Source organism: Rhea pennata, chromosome 2 (assembly GCF_028389875.1).
Source record: "Rhea pennata isolate bPtePen1 chromosome 2, bPtePen1.pri, whole genome shotgun sequence".
Lineage (NCBI taxonomy): Eukaryota > Metazoa > Chordata > Aves > Rheiformes > Rheidae > Rhea > Rhea pennata.
Window position 1 is genome coordinate 129,476,106 of NC_084664.1, and position 19,763 is coordinate 129,495,868.

Here is a 19,763-nt window from a genome sequence, read left to right on the forward strand (position 1 = left end):
AAAGCATGCCAATGAAATACTCTCCACTTAGGTAGGTATTTTCATACAACATCTATTTTCTTGAAGTCTCAAACTACCTAGAGTGTTATTCGTGCAAAACAATCAACTTTTTTGAAGCAGAAGCCTGCATAACTTTTTTTGGGCCTTTGAATAATAACAGTAGGAGATTACAAGTAGCTGGGAGACAGAAAATTCCCATCTCTTCCTCCCACCACAAAGCAAGTCAGCTCACTGCTCTATCAATGTGGGACACAAGAACGAAAGGCATAGCTTTTAATAAAGCTTCTCTTTAAATAGTAAGAATGGGGAAGGCTGATGATCATTTTATAGAAATACATTAATGAAACTGCCAATACATGAAGTTTTCTAAACTATACTTGCTCCATACACTTTCATGTATATGTTATGACATATTTACATTTCCACAGTATCCATTACAGAGGACACCACTACAAGCCCAAGGTGGCACAATCCTTTAGTCAAAGATGTTTTGACCCTTCATCAACAAAATACAAAGCATTCTGCTTCACTAAATCCAGATTTTCACACAACTCCTCAGAGACTTCATTACGGCACCAATTCAAGTCTCAGAAGAGACTGGGAAACAAACTGAGAAATTACATCAGGACCTGTACAGTACATTCATATTACATAGTAATTCATATTACTAAGTATATAAGGTATTTTATCATGTTCATTATTATTTTAAAACATCAAACATTTGCTACTTCTAGGAAGAAGCTGTGCAAAATTTAACACACCACACCACATGCATGCAATGCACTTTTTCTTCTTTTTTTTCAAAGACATAATTTGCCTTTCCTAAACAATTACACTACGAAATTACTTTTCCTTTTGCTTAAACTAGATTATATGCTAGCTCTAGATGATTATGTCTTAGTTAAATCATCTAACCTAACTAAGTATCTAAATGTAAAACTTATAAGGATAAACAAAAAACTGTAAAAAAGGGAAGAACTTTTCTTCATTAAGTCTTTAAATCTATTGAACAGACTGGTAATCAAATTTAGTTTAATATCTTTGTCCTGGTCAGCACTGATTTTAGATGCTATTAATCTGAGCACAATCACATTTAAAAGTGTGTGGATTAGATAAAGTAAACAAAGAAAGATCATTAAAAAAAAAGTGATGAAAGGATCTTTGCAGATATAAAATTCTGAAGGTCAGTTCAAATTTCAAGACAGAAAAGAATATATTTTCTCTTATAAGATATCAGTCTGTACTGATGTATACATTTACTGTAAAGTTAAAAATAACAAAACAGACTAATAAGGCATTAGTTGAAAATAACTAAAAGCTTTGAGATCCCAAACCATCTAGGTATTTTAAAATAATCTCAGTCTGAAGTTATTATCATTTAGTTCTAATTAACGAACAGCCAATGTCTTCCACTCCATGAATTTGTATAGCACATGCTTAATTATATGTAAGGAGCCTGAAAAAAATAAGACAAATCTTGAAAGATTTCACCACTATCATTGACTTCAAAATACCATTTAAAACAATCTCATTCAAATCTAGTGCATAGTAGAATTTTTGTGAGAGCAATGATAAAAACATGACCTTTAACACATAGTTAGATAAACAGGAATAAGAATTGAAAATTAATCTGTAGCAGGAAACCCAGGATTAGGACTGAAACTCAATTCCAATCCTCCTGTCCAGTCAGCATGTGGTCTGCATGCTGCACCTGCAATACATAGGCAGGATTCAAAATACTTACAAAAAGATCAAGCTTTGCCTGAGAAAAGTTCTTTTTGGCTCAGAAGTAGAGCATCTGTCTTCCTGAAAAAGGAACAATAACCACCTACTTCAGCTTGTCAGCAATTTTGCCAGAGCAATACCTGCATTTAACACATGTATATTCAACCTGCCGTTCTTGGGAACTAACTTGAACGTGAGAGTGAAAAAAAAAAAAGGCTCAAGAAAAAAATCAAACACTGTTGTTGTGCAGATATTAATTCAAGCTGACACTGCCATACATATCACCATACAGTAAACTTTGCATTACATTTCCATAAATTTCTGGACTAATTCATGAAGTCTAAGCATGCAGTTAAGAACTTCACAAAACAGAGGAAGGGAGGAGAAATCCATCACAAACAACTGAATTCCCATAATAATAAAATAATCTTATAAAACAGTTATCATTCATATGATATAGTGAAATGACTAGGTAAAAGAAAAAAACGTTCATCTTTAAATACCATCTCCTTTGCCTTGGGCAATCTTTTCTTATACTTTTATGCTGCAATATAAAGTAATCACAGTAGGAACTGGCACACTAGGAAACTTCTAGCCTGACTCAGGATCTAAGGGATTACTTTCATCTCTAAATGGAAGCTCTTCTTATACCACCCAGGCAGTTAAGTGCGCATCAGAAATTCAGAAGTCCAAGCTCAAACTTTGAAAAGTCTCCATAGCTTGCTATCAAGATCAAAAGTCACTTGCTTCAGTTTGATGCCATTTCCTCAAAAAAGTTCAAATATCTTGGCATCAAGAATTATTTTGCTTACTCTTGGTGTTACTTCTCTTAACATGGAATCGAATTTAAATTTGGCAAGATTTATTTGCCAAACGAGATTCGATTCCTAGTCCATCTGTAGCCAACACAAAGACTAAAGCCACGATTTCACACTGAGAAGTGCAAAAGTTTGCAGGCTATTTTCTCACCCTTCCCCCTTGAACGCACAAGTCAAGCTAATTGCCATTGGGACTGTTTAGTATCACTTCACATTTTATCTGCAATGTATTTTTTCTCGCCTGAAGAGTCAGCTGCAGTCCACAACAGACATGATCACAGAGAGTGGGAGTACCTTCTTATCCATTTCCATATACCATACACATATTTGCTGGTTTCAAATGAAATTACGTCAGGACCTGTAAGATACCTTCATATTGCTAAATATTTAAGGTATTTTTCAGTGTTCATTACTTCAAAGCAAACATCTGCTATACTTCAGCTAGGAACAGGAGCTCCTAACTTGTCTGTGATAGTCTGAAACTGGCACTCACAACACTGATATTAAAAGGCATTTGGAGAAATAAAACAGCACTCCAGCTGTGTAGCTGAAGACTTTTGCATAATTGAGATATGCAAGTGAGTGAAAACAAGACTAACCCTGACTCCTCCACCACCCAGAGGAAGAGGAAAAAAAAAAAAAAAAAAAAATCACACTCTTTTTGGAATAACCAAGTCTTTAAAAGATCTGACTGCATTTGCAACCATTTTCCTACTTACAAGTTGCCTCCTTATGTATGAGCTCAATAGGAGGAGGAGCTCAGATAGCTGCTTTGTATGTGCTAATTTTTAAATATCATAATATGCTGTTACTGACAATCACATACTAATAGCTCATAGTTATTTAAAATTTCTTAATAATTATATAACTTACCCTTTTTAACTAGTTTACTGTATTAAAGGCTAAATAGTTTTATCCTTTATAAAACTGAGCCAAAAATAAAACAGAGCATCTTCACTGCAGTTCTGTTTTTCCTTTGGAAAAAAAAAAATAAAAAGCAAACTCACTACATTCTGTTAAGAGAAAAGTTAAAAGAACACTAAATTCATTCCTTCTCAAAGGCAGAAAAGATTTTATAAAGACTTTATTCCTGGCTAGAATATGAACATTTGGGAATCACTAATTTTGAATAAGGACTCACCCACTTAAAGTAGAAGCATTTTATTTTTAAAAGCAGTGAGAGATTTCAGGGAGAAAAAAGTGCATTTTGTACTTCCAAATTTTTGGCAATTCTCCAGATAAGGCAAAGTCTCAAAATAACCTCTTCCCCATATAACTGTTTTCTCATAGATGTTGCCAAGTTATCTTATACCACCAGTGAGAATTTCTACAAGTAACTACTTCCAGACAAAGCAACTCAAAGTACAGACACTGAGTGAAAATTAAAAGCATTTGATGTATTTTAGAAGACATCCGAGAGGGAGGCCTAGGGAGAGGTACTAGGGAATACATTTCACAGAGCATCCCACAGAGCTGTGCTTTGTCACCATTCTGTTCTGCACATGTAAAAAGCTAAAGGAGGGGAAAAAAAGAAAAAAAAAAAAAAAAAGGTATCTTTGGGCTCATATGCCACCTCTATGTGTACCATGGTAGATGATTTGGGGTTGATACCTGCCACTAGAGATGACATTCCTACTGCAGCTAAGAATGCTCAGAGGAGCACCACTTCTCCTTTGGATGCAAGTCACATCCTAGAACCATTTTCCCAGACTGCGTCCAAACCAGGTGCAGAAAAGTAAGTTCATCCAGGAAAAAAAAAAAAAAAAGAAAAAAGAAAAAAGAAAGAAAACAATATCAGATCAGTCCCTACAGAAATATTTAGGGTTTTTTAAACAAAAAAATATTATTTGTGTGCATGCACACATGTGGACACTGTTGAGTTAATGTCAAAAATATCAAGGGATGTGGAAGATGATTCAGTCTTTTGTCTCCAAGATAACTCAGGCTCATTTGGCAATATCAATGTAATGTTTCTTGGATGCTTATATATCCCATGGGAAGTGGTACAAGTCATAAACCCAAAGCATTCCCCTCTCAACTCCTTCCCCTATCCCAGGTAGGGGCACTTCCCTCAGAAGTATTTCCCTTGATGACCTCCCTGTGACTTGCAGATTTTTACTTTTTCCTCTATGACCTAAAACCTTGACTGCAACCTATAAAAACTCTGCATGACCTGGCTCCTGGTACATCAGCTGTAGTTCTCCTGTAGTGTCCTAAGCAGAACTAGAGGTAGGAGACAGCAAGGCTTCCTGGAAATAAAACCAAACCTGGGCTTAGTACCTCTTATTGACTTGACATGACAGTTCACGCAGTGTTATGCCCTATGCATTTTTCTCTTTTATATAAAAAAAATGCAGACAACTACTATCATTTTATTATTGCTATACCTCAATCAGAGGGTAAAGAGAGAAGCTGTGGGAGTTTAAGTCAGACAGCATGAATCTCTGCGTGGGATAAACCAGTCATCTGGTTTCTCCAGCAGGTTTCTGATTGTGCCATGAGGTGTACTTAACAGCTGAACACACATTCACCTGCAGAAGGTCTCTGCACTAGGCCTACAGTCCTTCTAGGCCAACCCATATGCCAGATACACCCCAGCCCCAGGGGTGAGACAGATGAGGCCAAGTGCTGCTTGGGCATATATTAGCTCCTGAGGAAAACCAGGACCTGCAGCACAGGAGGGAACTGCAGCACTTCTTGAAGCTGCCTCTTGTCAAGAGCATCAAGGAGCCCAACCACAAAGTGAACCCCACAATAATGGTATATGCAATGCACATTCCAAAGTGAACACTAAAGAATTATGCAAAGACTCTGCCCCAGAGCACTAGCTCATTTCCAGCTAGCTAAAAACGCATCTTAACAAGCTGCATTTACAGTCATGACTGCAAAACAGGCACCAGATCTCAGCTATTCTAACAAAGGCACTAATTTTACAGACATCAGTAAAATTATTGCATTGGGCACTAGCTAACCCCCCTTCTTTTTCTTTTTTAATTTGTATATTCTGAAAAGCACTTATATTCTATAGGTCAGTCCTAAACTGTTCATCTACATATATTAGAAAAGGAAAAATTACTACAGACATCAAAAGTGAAGCATAAGTGCCTAGTTTAAATACAAGTCCTATGGATTGTAAACAAAGAGAAGTTTTAACAGAAAAACAAATTGTTAAAACAAGTGAGAATAACTCAGTACAACACTAAGTGAAATCTCTTATTGAGAGGATTTTTCTTGTGACATTACATTTTAGTCAGAGCAGACAACAGAATAAACTAGATATCTTAATTTTACATCACTTTGCATTGATATGTATTTAGGCTGAAGACCAATTATGGAATTCAAGAGAATTCAGATTAGTTTTAAAACATGCTTTTAATTATCTGAATAAAATAGTACACAAGTTTCCATGAAGATGTCCCTTTTCAAGTCAGAAAGAAAACTGGTTAAAATAAAAGTTAGCAAGCAACCAAGAACAAATGTGTGTTCTATAATTTCTCGGCTGTCAAAGGATGTTCTCCTATACCTCAAGCTGCCAAAGGCTGTGAAGCTGTGATCACAGACATGATAATATCCAAAAAAGAAATAGGACGCTGGACAGCAACCTAGTGGGAAACTCCCTACTTTCTCAGAAGCCTTCAGAGGTACAGACCACAGCAACCAAAAGCAACCCAGCCATACCCTTCATATCCTTATCAACCTATGCTTCTTTCTTACCCTTGGAGAACACTCACCAGAGGTTCTAGTGAAGTCTGAAGGGCAGCAACCACAAAACTTTTTATATTCACATTTAAATTCTTATTAATCAGCACGCCAAACAGCTACGCGATCATGGATAACAATTACAAGAGTTGTGTGACTTGATAAAGAGAACTTAAACAAAGTATATCTCACTGTCAGAGACTGCAATCTTCACTGTAAGAAAAAAAAAGCGAGTTTGGCATTGACTTCACAAAAATTTGAGCCTAACAAAAATCCATACAACTCTCTATAATGCAAAACAACTTCAAATGAAGAAAAAAACCCATCCATATAACTATTCTACTGGAGAGCAAGAGAATATTTTTCCCCACTCCAATATATTCGTTATTAGAATAACACAGCCTAACCTTTTTATTGCATTTTTAGTACATTTAAAACAAAACACAGGACTATTTTATTGCTTCTTTCAATTCAGTATATTATGGTACAAATGACACTTTATTGAAGAGAAAGACTGCACTGGGATTGCTGGTACTTTTCAGTCTCTTCCAATGCTGGAAACAGATTTAATTTTCAAATATTAGACAGCTTTCACAGTTTACACCAAGTTGGATTAGAGTATTCCATAAAAATGAGTCATAGTGAAGGAGAACAGGTTTTGTTTCTCATTAGAAATTCAGCTTTAAATTAGTGAATGTTCTATGCATGGGAAAGAACTAGCAGAAGGACTGGAACCTCACAGCAGCTCACTTTGCATTAAACAGTATCTGTAGCACAACAATTATCATATAATAGCACCATTCCTTCAGATAAGGACTTCATGGTACCATCAAAGTGTTTGCTAAATAGCTCTGAAATGAAAATAGGGTATTCATACACTTCAGTACTGTGAACAATAATAGCAAGTATCAGATAATTGATTCAAAACAGACAGAATTCATGTGAATATGCACACTGTCTCCTGTCTTCCTGTTCAAATTATACTGCAATTCTTTAAGGCTTCAATGGTAGCAACAGTTGACATGCCACCATTCTGCAGCACTGCAGTTCTAACTGTGTGTACTCCTAAACCCCCAACAAAATTAACAGGTTAAGATACTACTGTGGCATTTTGGATGCCAACCTTAGACCTCTGTCCTCCACCATACCTCACCCCTAGTACATCTAGCAGGAAAGTTTGAGGAAAATGTTTCAGCCCCACAGTAAAATTGGGCAAAGGGCAGTGGGAGAGTGAATATGGGTTTACAGGCACGAGTAGCTCTTCCACTCTACAACCTCATTGATCCCCTTTGACCAAAACATATAACAATATTGCAATACTCTGTAGTAACACAAGCCTACTGTCATTAGTAGCATTATTGATCAGTATTGACCATAATGACAGCACAGGACACAAATATCCCTCTGTACTCTTCAGTTTAGCAGTGCAGTTCACCTAATGCAGTAAAATATGTACAAGGTTCAGCAGAAGGATCCTATTTCAAATTCGTATAGCACACATTTTAAGTCTTCTCAGCAACACTCGCCCAGAAATTTAGAAAGCAAGTTAATCAATTGCAACAGTACAAACATCATCACTTAATACCTTCATAGCAGTCCTCAGGTAATAGGGGGTGAAATGTTATCTTTTATTAAGCAAAACATAACTGAGAGACAGGGCCTCTTCATACACAACTTGCCTCTTGCATTTTTATGCCAAGTGATAAAAACGTCACTGCTGCTTAGCCAGCAAAGCATGAGTTAACTCAGTTTCTATCTCTCCAAAGCCTATAAATTCTCTGGTCTAGTCTTCATGACAAGCACTTAAAATGGGCAAAAATATGAAGCGAGTGTTCATATAATCATCTCTGCACATGCCTTTCTATGAGTGGATTCCTCAGGTAAGGATGCTACTTCAGAAGGTGCTATAGCCTCAGAATTCCCCTCCTGGGTACTAGAAAGGCTAGCAGATGTGCCTGTAAAAAAAAAAAAAATCAAGATATAAATAAGGCTGGGAAGCAACGTGCGTATTCACAAGTGCACTATGGACAAGCCAATCTTGACGACACAGCTGTTCCATGAGCGTACATTATAGCAATTACACAGCTTGTGAATACACAGAGTCCTACTGAATGCTGTAAATTTTCTTGTAGCATGTGCTTTGGGGACAGAACGAAGAGCGGCAACGGAGAGCACGAACAGGAGGAATTTTAAGCAAAGTCCAAGAACAGCCTGAGACCTGAAGAACTGCTGTGAGCATGACTTGATCCCTGTGAGGCCACTGATGTATGGCTGTATTTTGAATTCTTCATATAATGCACGAAGTGTCCTCTAGGACTGTCCTATACCATGGTTGCAGCTCAGCATCTAATTTCCTATTCCACAGGAAACAAGCCAGACACCTCCTGCCCTTAAGGTTGTGGGGAAGGAGGAGAAGCAAAGGGGGCTGTTTACTTTTTCAATCATGTCAGGCACCTACATGAACAGTTTTTCCTTCACCCTTGATCTGTCCAGGCCATGTAATAATACAGGTAACAACTCAAAGTCACTACTATATTTTGAACACAACTTTGCATTTTTGTCATATTTTGGAGGAAGTATGCTGCAATAATCTCATATCTGACCAACATTTCTTAAGTATATTTTCTGGATAAAACCTATGCAGGCAAATTAGCGGGATGATATTTCACATAGTTCATGGTCTTTATGGTTCTTTCCCTCACTTAATGTTTCCTGTCAGTTGCCAGCTTCCTAGATCAGCATAGGGTAATTCATATATCTGCCCACTGCAGCAGCTGTCTTTTGAAAATTATGGTGGTTGAATGCACAGCTGGAGCCACAGCATCAGAACAGATAAGATAGAGAATCAAGAGATTTTTAGGAACAAATGGTTCCAAAGAAAAGAAAGAAAAGCCAAAACAGAACATTCCATTTTCTCATCTTGCAGAGCTTTGGGGAAAAAAAAAAAAAAAAAAAAAAAAGTTCCCTTTTAAAGTTGCACTCACAATAGTGACAATCCAAAGAAGCTCCAAAGAAGGTAACACAGCAAGTTTTTACCCCAAGTGCTATTAATTTGGCATCTGCCAAGTGAAAAAAACATACGTCTATTTGTGTGTATTTCTGCAATTGCACTTTTTCATTCATTAAGATAAGAAATTGCTTTTTTATGCAATCTGGTACTACTCAGATAGTAAAACATTGCGATGCCTGTTAGCAGACTTGCTGTTTTTGGCTTTAAAAGTTTTGTCTCTTCCTGTGAGAGGAAAGCTCTTCCCAAAGGATTTAAGTGATTTCATAAAACAAATGTAAAAACAAAGACACTTTTGTTTAAAGACTAAAGGTTTTGTTTTGCTTTAAGGGGGATGGAGGAGGAAGGAAGAGAAGGACACTGATCATCTTCCAATTAAAGAGAAAAAAAAGTAGATCTCTTCTTTGAAAAGAAATTCTGATAGCACAAGCTTGCAACAGTAAATAGGCCAGTGATAAAGATGACTTTTTCCAAACACGAATTTTGTTCGTTAGTTGCAAGTAAGCAAATAAACACTTCAATCCATTATTGCAAAAAAATTCTCTGAATTTGAGTGTTTACATTGTACATTTATGTTCTCTATTTCATTGGTTAGGTTCTCCTTTAATTCAGTCAACCAAACAAAATAGAATTTCTTTAACTGAAATGTGGCTTTAAGTATACAAAGGATTTTAGGGATCCATTTCAATTATAACCTGTGAAGCTTAACCTAATATGCATCATTTCATCTACTGAAATATGGGAGTATAATACAGGGTGAGGAGACAAGGCTTATGTTGCAGCCTTGCAAGAAATCTAAGCGAGCAGATCTTCATGCCTCTAAGAATCTCCAAAGATTTATACTAATGCATTTTAGAGACTTCATGTATTAAGATCATATATTCAAAACACAGAATTGGGATTCCAGTTTCTTCCTACTAGATATTAATTATTCTTACTGGTTAGTAAATTCCTACATACTGTATCAAGTTTTATCACAGAGAGAAGTCTGAAGATCACTTGTGGTTGTCAACAGAAAGCAATTTCTGTTCAACAGCTGGAGGACATGTAATCCATAAATTTCTGTTCATATTACTTACCACTTAAGCTCATGAGATTATCACTCACCACAGTTACCATTCAACATCCAGGACTGACACACTGGGAGAACTCAACAGCAATATACTTCATCATTTTCACATTTCAGAAAGGTAAAACATAGGTAAGAGTTTTGCAATTAAATAAAACAAGCAAATTTGTCAGATTTTAACTACACATCTGTATGACTAATTTATAAATATTAATAATAATTTTGAACTTTTCTAACTAGTTTTGAAGCACTATGTGCACACATGCATAGTGACAAGATGTTCTTATCATGAGATAAGAAGTCTAAAACAACTGGAGGTGGACAGTAGGAATACTAGTCTGTCATAGAGGCCACATTTAAAGTAATGATAGCAAAACCTACATTCTCATCTGAAAGAGTTCTCTACTCAACCATTAGTTACAATGATTCTCCTACAATTACATTTCAGCTGCACATATATATGATAAAGCATTTAATTCCTAGTAGTCCACTGAACTCCCAGGTGGAAACATGCACAGGTAACTCCTTTAGAGAGGCAACAACATTCAAAGGCCATTACAAATCCAAACACCTGGGTCCACTCATGTATTTATGTAGTTATTTAAAATACTATTAATACTATGTTGAGGTACCAGACAAAAAGGAGAGAGGGGGAAAAAAAAAAAAAAAAAAAAAAAAAAAAAAAAAAAAAAGGAGATATTCCTATCAATGGTCCTTTCACAACAGGAGTCTTGAAGCTGCTATTTGAAACTATTGAAACTAAAACAACAAAAAAAAACCAAACAAAAAAAAACTGAAGGTTAAACCCACTGAACACTGGAAGGCTGCAAAACAACCTTCCTCTCCATAATTCTTCCTTCCCTTTGCTTTGTGTTTTAACTACCCCCAACACACACACACAAATTTACAGATGCTCATGCCTAAAAGGTTCTCCTGCAGTTTAGTGATAGATATTGCTTTGTTCCTTCCCTGCTGTAACCTTCTCTTCATTCAAATCATGTTTTTAATAGTGCAACCCCAACCAGTTAATAGATATCCCACAGTTACATCACAGTGATGAATAAAACATGAGCTTTCCAATTTAATTTGAATGCAAGTTAATGGGCATACTGAGTTCAAGTGTAATATAAGCGTTTCTCCTTCATTTCCCTATTCACCAGTTTGTTCATTCATAGTCTTTCTGTAATTTGTTTTCTCAATCGTATTCTTCCACTTCTGGACATTCTGGGCTTCAGCTCCTTCTCTTAAACCACTTTCTCCTTGCTCCAACCCCATTTCTCTACTTCCCGGTCTGCTTACCAGAACAAACACAGTTCCTTGACCTATTAACTACATGAATAAGGATACTCCTTTCCACTTGCTTCAGTTGCATACAATACTGGATGCTGTTATTTTCCCCAACCAATAAAGGCTTAAAACATTTCCTCCCATTTCTTAATGCAGGCTTTTCCAAGACCTCAAATTGTAACAGGAAATTATTAGAGTGATTTTGTTTTTAGAGAACATGACTACGCACCTAGAGATGTGCTCAGCTCTCATTTGCTAGAGATTGGCTGATTTTAGGTTGAATATCTCCTTTATAAATCTGAAATAACAGCTTATCCACCTTACCCATTAATATTTGAAACTTGAAAACTGTCAAATGAAAGAAGCTATACATATGCAAAACATACCCTTAGTCTCATCTTTCTTAATGATACACCCAACACTCATAAAAGAGTGATAGGAACAAACGAACGTCACAATAAGCAACTAGCCTAATAATACACGCTAAAACAATAAATTCAATGTTCCGAGGGATTGTTAAATTATTCTTTTGATGGCTTAACACAATCTCCTCACATTTACTTCCTCTGGGGGATGCAGATGCTTTTTTCTAAACCAATATGCACTTTAGCCAAACATTAAAATTCTTTCTAGCATAGTTTATCTAAAATTTGATAGTTTAGAAGTTTGCAGTTGCATTATTTCTAAGGAAGCTATGCATCCTCCTTAAGTCTTCTAAATTAAAAACAAATAGACATAAAGCAAAGTCAAGTCACATAACTTGCTTTGATGTACAAACACTCAAAACATCTTATTTTTAATGATTTCTCTAAAAACTCATCCAAAGTGACACACTTAAGAGTTCAGCTTGAAACTTCCAAAAAATTTAAACAGTGCACACAAAGTCCAGCTATAGGAGAGCTGAGTTCATAAACAGGCAGACCTTACCAGAGACAACTATACTGGCAGAGATCAAATTATGTCAACACAGCAACATCTTCAAGCCATATATACCTTCATTATGTTTTCAAGGAGGCACACAACTCCTGGCTGTGTGGCCAAAGATGCCTTCAGACTTGCTGGAGAAGGTACGTTATAAAACTCTGAACTGGCATACCTGACATGAGAACTTCAATTTCTTCTTGGTAGGTGAGTCATGATAGTCTTTCTGCTGCTCAGTGCCAGAGCTAAACCCTGGGGTGGGGACTACACTTGATGAATGAAACAGTAGATCTCTTCAGAAGGACTGCACTTCACCTACCACCCAATGCTCTGTCTCGACTGCCGTCCCAGGTGCCATCTTCCTCTTCATATTCTCAGCAGCATGTTCTTCTCAACCAGAAATACAACCAGTTCTCAGAGTACTTTGGAGAACAAAGAGCACAAAACCAGACAGAGGACAGATATGGGCACACACACTCAGTAAGAGAGCATAATCCTGTTATTTATGTGCTTAGGTCAGCCAACCTGACCTCCAGCCTGCACTTTATTTACGCATTTTCTGTCCCACATATATTAATTTGTGGTTATCCCTAATATTTTATGATTTATACTCAAGTCTACTCCATTATGGATTAAAAAAGCAGCAGCTACTAATGCCATGGACAGGAAGTCTTACTTGCTAAAAATTCCATTCACATCATGCAACTGGACAACACATACTCCAGACAGCAAGCATTTTGCTTCTCACATCTCCTTCACAGAAGCGTTTTCTATTTCTGTTGATTAGCAGTCAGGATAGAAGCAATAAAGTTATGGTAGCTTGAGCTACCCAAATTGCACATTTCCTTACTTTCACAGTCGCATATAAACGCAAGCTGGGACTTGAGAGAAGTACCGCTTGGAGTGCACTCAAAATCTGATAGTTAGGAAACTCATTCCTATTTCCAGTGTACATGTAATCTGGCATTCAAAGTCATCTAACTACCTCCTTTTTATCTAGTTTTTAATTCAATATTAGAGATAAGCCTTAAACTCATGACCCTTCCTCTTCTCTAGAAATTCACCCCAGGGAATAAGCAGCTGCTCTCTTCCCTCTCTGCTAAGCTACAAAAACCGTGACATTTTAGTCTCGTCTAAACCCAGACTGTTCACCCCCTATCATCCTTGGATGTTTCTGTATTCTTCCATGAGATTCAATCTTTTCCAAACACAAGTGATCAGAACTTAGTACAGTACTTCACATGAAGTCTCTCTAATGCCTTGCATATCAGGAGTAACTTGCCTGTCTCCACTGATGTTAACTCACTGAGGATCATCTTACTTTTATTTCACACTCATCATGAAATAGTCATTCCCCATTTGACTATGGCATTCAAGCATTTTTTCCCCCCTGACCGGTTTAGGGGATGAACTGCTAACTGATAGTAGAGGCATTCTTAATAAACACTCAGAGGATGACTTGGCTTTTAAAGCTGCTTTACTTCCTCTCACTCCTATTGCTTCAGGCATCAAGGACATCCAATTCTTCCTGTGCAAAAACCTAATTCTTCTCAATGCTGACAGTTTCCTAACTTTGTGTCATCCTTAGCATGGTCTTATCCAGATAATATTGGTCTAAAGCCAAAATTACAAAGGAAGACTAGGTCTCCAGCTGTACCTATCCAAAGTAGTAATTCCTTTATCAATACAGTCTAACAATAATTTCTCCTTTAAGCTGTTCTCCTAAGCTACTTTACTACTCTTCAGCAAATCCCCATATTTCCAATTGAGTCATTTTCTGTGTAGCACTGCACCATACACACATTTAACTGAAGTAGTCTACTCTGCTCCTTTTGTCTAGGAAATCTGGCCTTTTATCAATAATATGACTTAGACTTCTATGACCTAATTTTGGCAAATCCACACAGAACTTTATCCTGTCTTCCACTTATCTTTGTGCATTTAATTACTTCTTCCATTCCCAATTTGTTCGAGATCTACGAATACTATTAAGATCAGACTAAAAGGTATGAATGGATTTCATCTTCTTCCCTTTTTTAAACAAACAGACATATACTACTACTTTGGCTATATTGCAAATGCATCACTATATCCAACTTGGCAGACAACAACCAACCCTTTTTACCTGACTAATGTTCTGTGCCAACTCTTTCAGAGTCCTAAGACAGAAACTCTTTGCTTCTTCAATTTGACTACATTAAGTCTGAAAGCAGATGCAAAATGATTACTTTGGTAATTTCCATTTGTTACTCTATCTTTCACCCGCATTCAAATCCTGATGCCCATTGAAAATTAGTTATAACTGGTTAATTTTGGAGGCAATAAAGCCACACATCCTCAACACATCACAGCCAATTTCTTTTCTTCTTTCAATTTTTTCCTCCTGTTTCATCTCAAATTTGTGCTCTAAGTTTTGACACTCCACATTATCCCCGCAGTTTCTGCTTTCTGATGATCAATTCCCTCCTTCACTTCATTCTTCACAGGTTTTCTGCTAACTTGCTGTATCTTTTCCTTGCTGCATGGTTGGCATCTTCCCACTTCACAAATTTTTCTTCCAGCTTACAGTGGACTTCCACTTGGAAGTCATACCTTTCACTTAAGATATCCCAAACTCAAACAAAAAAATAAAACAAAAACCTAACTCCTATGGGTCTTCAGTCCAGTGGACTTCACAGACAAGTTTCTCTAATCCCTCAAAACCCAGCCTTCCGAAGTAAAGCTTCCTTGAAATAAAAGCCCTTTGTAGCAGACATTTCTGCTTATCCTTCAATTTAACTTAAAATGAATTAGCTTGTGGCTAATCAACACACATGCTTAAGGTCTTGTGGAATAGAATCCTAATCTAGCAATAGAAAGCTGGATCCAGTATCAGCTACTGAGAGACCGGAGACATTCCTTCATCAGAGTTCAAAGATATGCCGTCTAATTCCGTGCTGGCTGTAAATACAAGACTCGGTCACTAAGCATTCCATTACAATTAATGGCTAAAACTCTACTCCACGATATTTCAGTGTACTATTCTCCAATTTAATCATGCCACTGCTTGGAAACATACCTACAAAAGCAAATTTGTAGAAAGTCTTCCTGTTGTTTGCTAGCACAGTGACTCAAATACACTTTTGGAACTTTGAGCAACCAAAACACCTTTACATAGGCACGTATTCAAAGAATAACTGCATTTATTTTAAAAAATCGACTAGTTTTTGCCTCATTGAGTAAGTATTACCTTTCCAAAGCTTGAAAGCTCACATTCTTCTCCAACAAAAACAACCTCATATCCACTGCAAGACTATGGCCTTTCTAAGCATCTCCAGCAGCAACCTGGGATTAGATACTTTCAGCATGTCACAAGACTGCAAGGAAGGTAGGAAGTGCATCAATGGCTAGGTGCTAATTAGGACACAAAGTACCATCTTGGCAAGGTGACAGTGAATGATTTCTGCATGAACTTGCAATACACCATTTACACCTTAGCTTTAAGTTATGATACAATTTTCTTTATCCAGATGTACTGTGGGCATGAGGGCAAGGTAGGCCTTTACAACAGGCAGGCCTGTACAACAGTACATCAGATACTTATCTGACACATCTCAGCGGTAAGCTGCATTTAAAAAAAAAATTTACATATACACGTATCTGCATCTACATAGAGGAGCTGTGAGGAAGACATTGCAGCACCTGCCTGCTATCTCCTGCCTAAAAAGGTCAAAAATCCACAAAGAGGAAACAAATGGACAATACATGAAACATCAACAAAGGTACCATCACCATGTAAGATATGGCCCTTGCCAGGGAACACATCTCTGCCCTAGGTCCCCACTGGCAATCTCCACACTCATCTCCCTCGGCCATTGCCAGCAGTAGGCACATCTTCCCAGCGAGCACACTGGACAACACTGGTACCTTCTACTTTCATGACCAGTCTCACTAGCTCAAGTCAAGTAATTACAAAAATAGCACTTTATTCAGCCATTCTCCAAACAGAAGATAACAGTGCTGAAAATTTTGCAAGCTTCAGAAAAAGCTATTCACTGTATTAGTCAGACACAAATAAATAATATGGCACTTCTTTACTCTGAAAACATTTACAATTGTTTTATTTTGTGAGTTCTAGGCCAGTTTAGCACAGAATGAGAGATCAGCAACGTTGGAAGGGACCTCTGGAGATCATCTAGTCCAACCTCCCAAAGATTTCGTGGTGCTAGTTCCACCAGGGCTTGAACTCAGGACCTTCGGCATGTAAAGCAGATGTGATAACCACTACACTATTCATAACTTTTCTTAAAGCGTGTGGTATGGATTACATGAACTGTTTTACAGCTCCAAGCATTTTTTTTTTTAATAATTAAGATACAACATTAGACACAAGTCAAGTTGTATGCCCACCGGCTACCACACACCAAGAATAATGACTAGGCTTCATGGACAGAACCAAGAACAGGTTATTTGAGAAAACATTATTTTTATGGCATATAAGTATGAATGTGAATTAACTTATGTCAATTCTGTCCCAATATTATATCAAATCAATATAGGCATTTTATAGAAGAATGACGTTGAAGTGACCTTTGCAGAAAATCACCCAGAAGATTAGTGGCAGACTGAAGGACAGAACTAGGATTTAGAGCTAATTAGTGAGAAGTTCTATTAAGGTTACACATTTTCTGTCTACAAAGCACAATACTTTCATCATTTTAAGCACAAAGGAGATATTTCATTCAGTCTTAAATATCCAAATGTAGCTGCAGACTCTAAATAAAAGCAGTAGTAGGGATCAACATGCAAATTATCCATGAATTCAGATGCAAATAAGTTAATACTTACAATATATTTTTGCAATATTAACAACATATACAAGTAAGTTAATAGCACGGGAGACGTTAGTCCACCAATGCCAGCTCTTTGAAGTTTTAACTTCCTCCTCTGTCCTGTGAGCACCCATGAACACTAGGAAACAGGAATACATCTAGTACTGTACAAACTAAGCAATTCCACTGCTTTCCCTTCATTTGAGAGATTCATTGCAGCCCTGCCCAACCAAGGGAAGAGGGAGGGGAGAAAGAGTGAGGAGGGAGGAAAAAGAAAAAGGGAAAAAAAAACCAAAAAAGTAAATTACCTTTTGGATAAGCCTTCCTCCCCGTAAAGTTTTCTTTAGGTCAGGCTATCACTTTGAACCTAAAGCAGCTGGCAGCCCCGGCGCAGCCAGGCCCCGTTTCCCGCAGCGCAGTGACAGATGCGCGGCAGACCCCGAGCCCGGCCCAGCAGAAGCTGCCATGTGCTTTGCCCTGCATCGCGGAGCGACGGCATCGAGGGGAGGGAGTTCACGCTTCTCATGGGCTCAGGAAAATAACTCCGAGCAGCTAGATAGCTATTATATTATATTTCAGCCGCCTTCTCCTGGGCCATGTGTTTTCCCCCGACGCCGAGGCGAAGGCGGGCGGGGAGGGGGGGGTCAGCCCGGCCCGCCCGCCCGCCCCGCCGCGGAGCTGCCCTCACCTTGGCGGTCTCCTGCAGCAGGAGGCACCTCTCCCCAGCCCACCAGGGCCAGGAGCCGGCTCCGTTTCCATGCGCACGGCTACGCGGGCCCCGAGGCGCCCCGCGCGCCCCCGCCGCGGCGGCAGCGCCCGCGCCGCCCGCTCCCCGCCCGCGCCCGGCGCAGGTGGGCGCCCGCGGCCGCTCCCCGCGCCGCGCCGCGCCGCGCCGCCCCCGCGCTCCGGGCCCTTCGCGGGGCAGCGCCCGCGCCGCCGCTCCCCGCGGCTGCGGCGGGGATGCGGCGCCGCAGCGGGAGGCGGAATCGCTGCGGGACGGCGCTGCGCCCACCCGCGCCCGCCCCGCCGCCGCCGCCCTTACCGTCCTCGGCAGCCCGGCGCGGGAGCCGCTCGCGGGGCAGCGAGGCGAAGCCGCGGGGAAGAGCGGGGAGCCGGGGCCGAGAAAGCCGCCGCCGCCGCCGGAGGAGGAGGAGGAGGGCGGCGAGGAGGAGGCGGAGGCTCGGCGGCGGAGGGAGGAGACCCGGGGGCGGGGGCAGCCGTGTGGCTGGCAGCCGCCCGCCGCGCAGCCAGCGCTTCCTCCCGGCGCGGCGCGGCGCGGCGCGGCGATGCGCGCGGGGGCCGCGCCGCCCCCGCGGGGCTCGGCCGGCGGCGGGGCCGGGCTCGGCTCGGCTCGGCTCGGCTCGGCTCGGCGCGCCCCTCGCGTGTCTGCCGCGTGCTGAAGCGAGCGGCCTTTGTTCGAGAAACGCGGGCAGGGCCCGCGCGCGCCCCCGCGTCGATGGGGCTGCGCCGGCAACCGCGGGCCGGCTCGGCCGAAGTTAATCGGGATCCGCGATGAAGACCGCGTTCACCTGTGCCAAGCGCTAAAGTCAGCCTGCACGCACCGTCCACGGTGCCTGTTTATGCCCGAGGAGAGGACTGCTGACTGCTCTGTTAAATTAATTTTTTTATTGCAGAGGGTAGAAGAGAGCGTGAAGACTGGCTTCTTAGCATTCCGCACTTTGCAGCAGCCAGAACTATAAAGAATGAACTTCAGATCCACCTTTATCCTATGATCGGTGTTAGATCATGTATTTTCTTTCACACATTGCCACTCATTTGCCTGGGGAGTTACACATCCAGTTGCCTGCCGATTGCTTGAAATACCTTTTTTGCAAGCACATCTTTTCAGTATGCCATTGTCCTTTCTATAAACATCCTCCATCTCCCCCCCCCCCCGCCCCAATTTCAGCTCTTCAGGTACTCACGTCAACACTTGCTATACTTTCACACCAGAAATAATCATGGAAGAGGGAGGAATTTCCTGTGTTCACTGCTTGCTTAGTAAACTCTTGTACAAGGACTTCCCAAAAGGTAGTTAGACTTCAGCTATCTGTATAGAAGGGGAGCAAGCATGGTTCAACCTACAGGACCACCTACATGTGGCCATTTAAGAAGCTGGAGATGAAATGGAGCTGGACTGTCCCAGGGTTCTTAAGATCACGCATTACTGGGGAGCTCCTTAGCCCTGCAGGGAGTTTAGCAAAGTCCATAAATAGAGAATAACGTAGAGAAGCCTACCCAAGCCAGCAGGCAGTTTTAAACAGAGCCAGTCTGCTAGGATGTACACCATACATCCAAGGTATTGCCAAGACCTGCTCGCTGCATTATTCACTGGGGGCAGAAGCCAATCCAACAACCCCATACGCTTTGCTGAAGGGAGTCCAGGCCACACAGTGGGATGTACATTTATCGCGCATTCAGTACAC

General features: G+C 39.9%; 1 protein-coding gene across 2 annotated transcripts in view; it reads right to left on the minus strand.

The window, feature by feature from the left end:
- FAM110B (family with sequence similarity 110 member B) overlaps positions 1 to 18,469 on the minus strand; it is a 111,189-nt gene extending 92,720 nt beyond the window's left edge. For both annotated transcript variants that reach the window (XM_062570349.1, XM_062570348.1), the window contains exon 1: positions 18,380 to 18,469. The gene's annotated coding sequence lies outside the window, so the exon portion shown is untranslated. The remainder of the gene's footprint in view (positions 1 to 18,379) is intronic.
- Between the last annotated feature and the right edge of the window lie 1,294 nt (positions 18,470 to 19,763).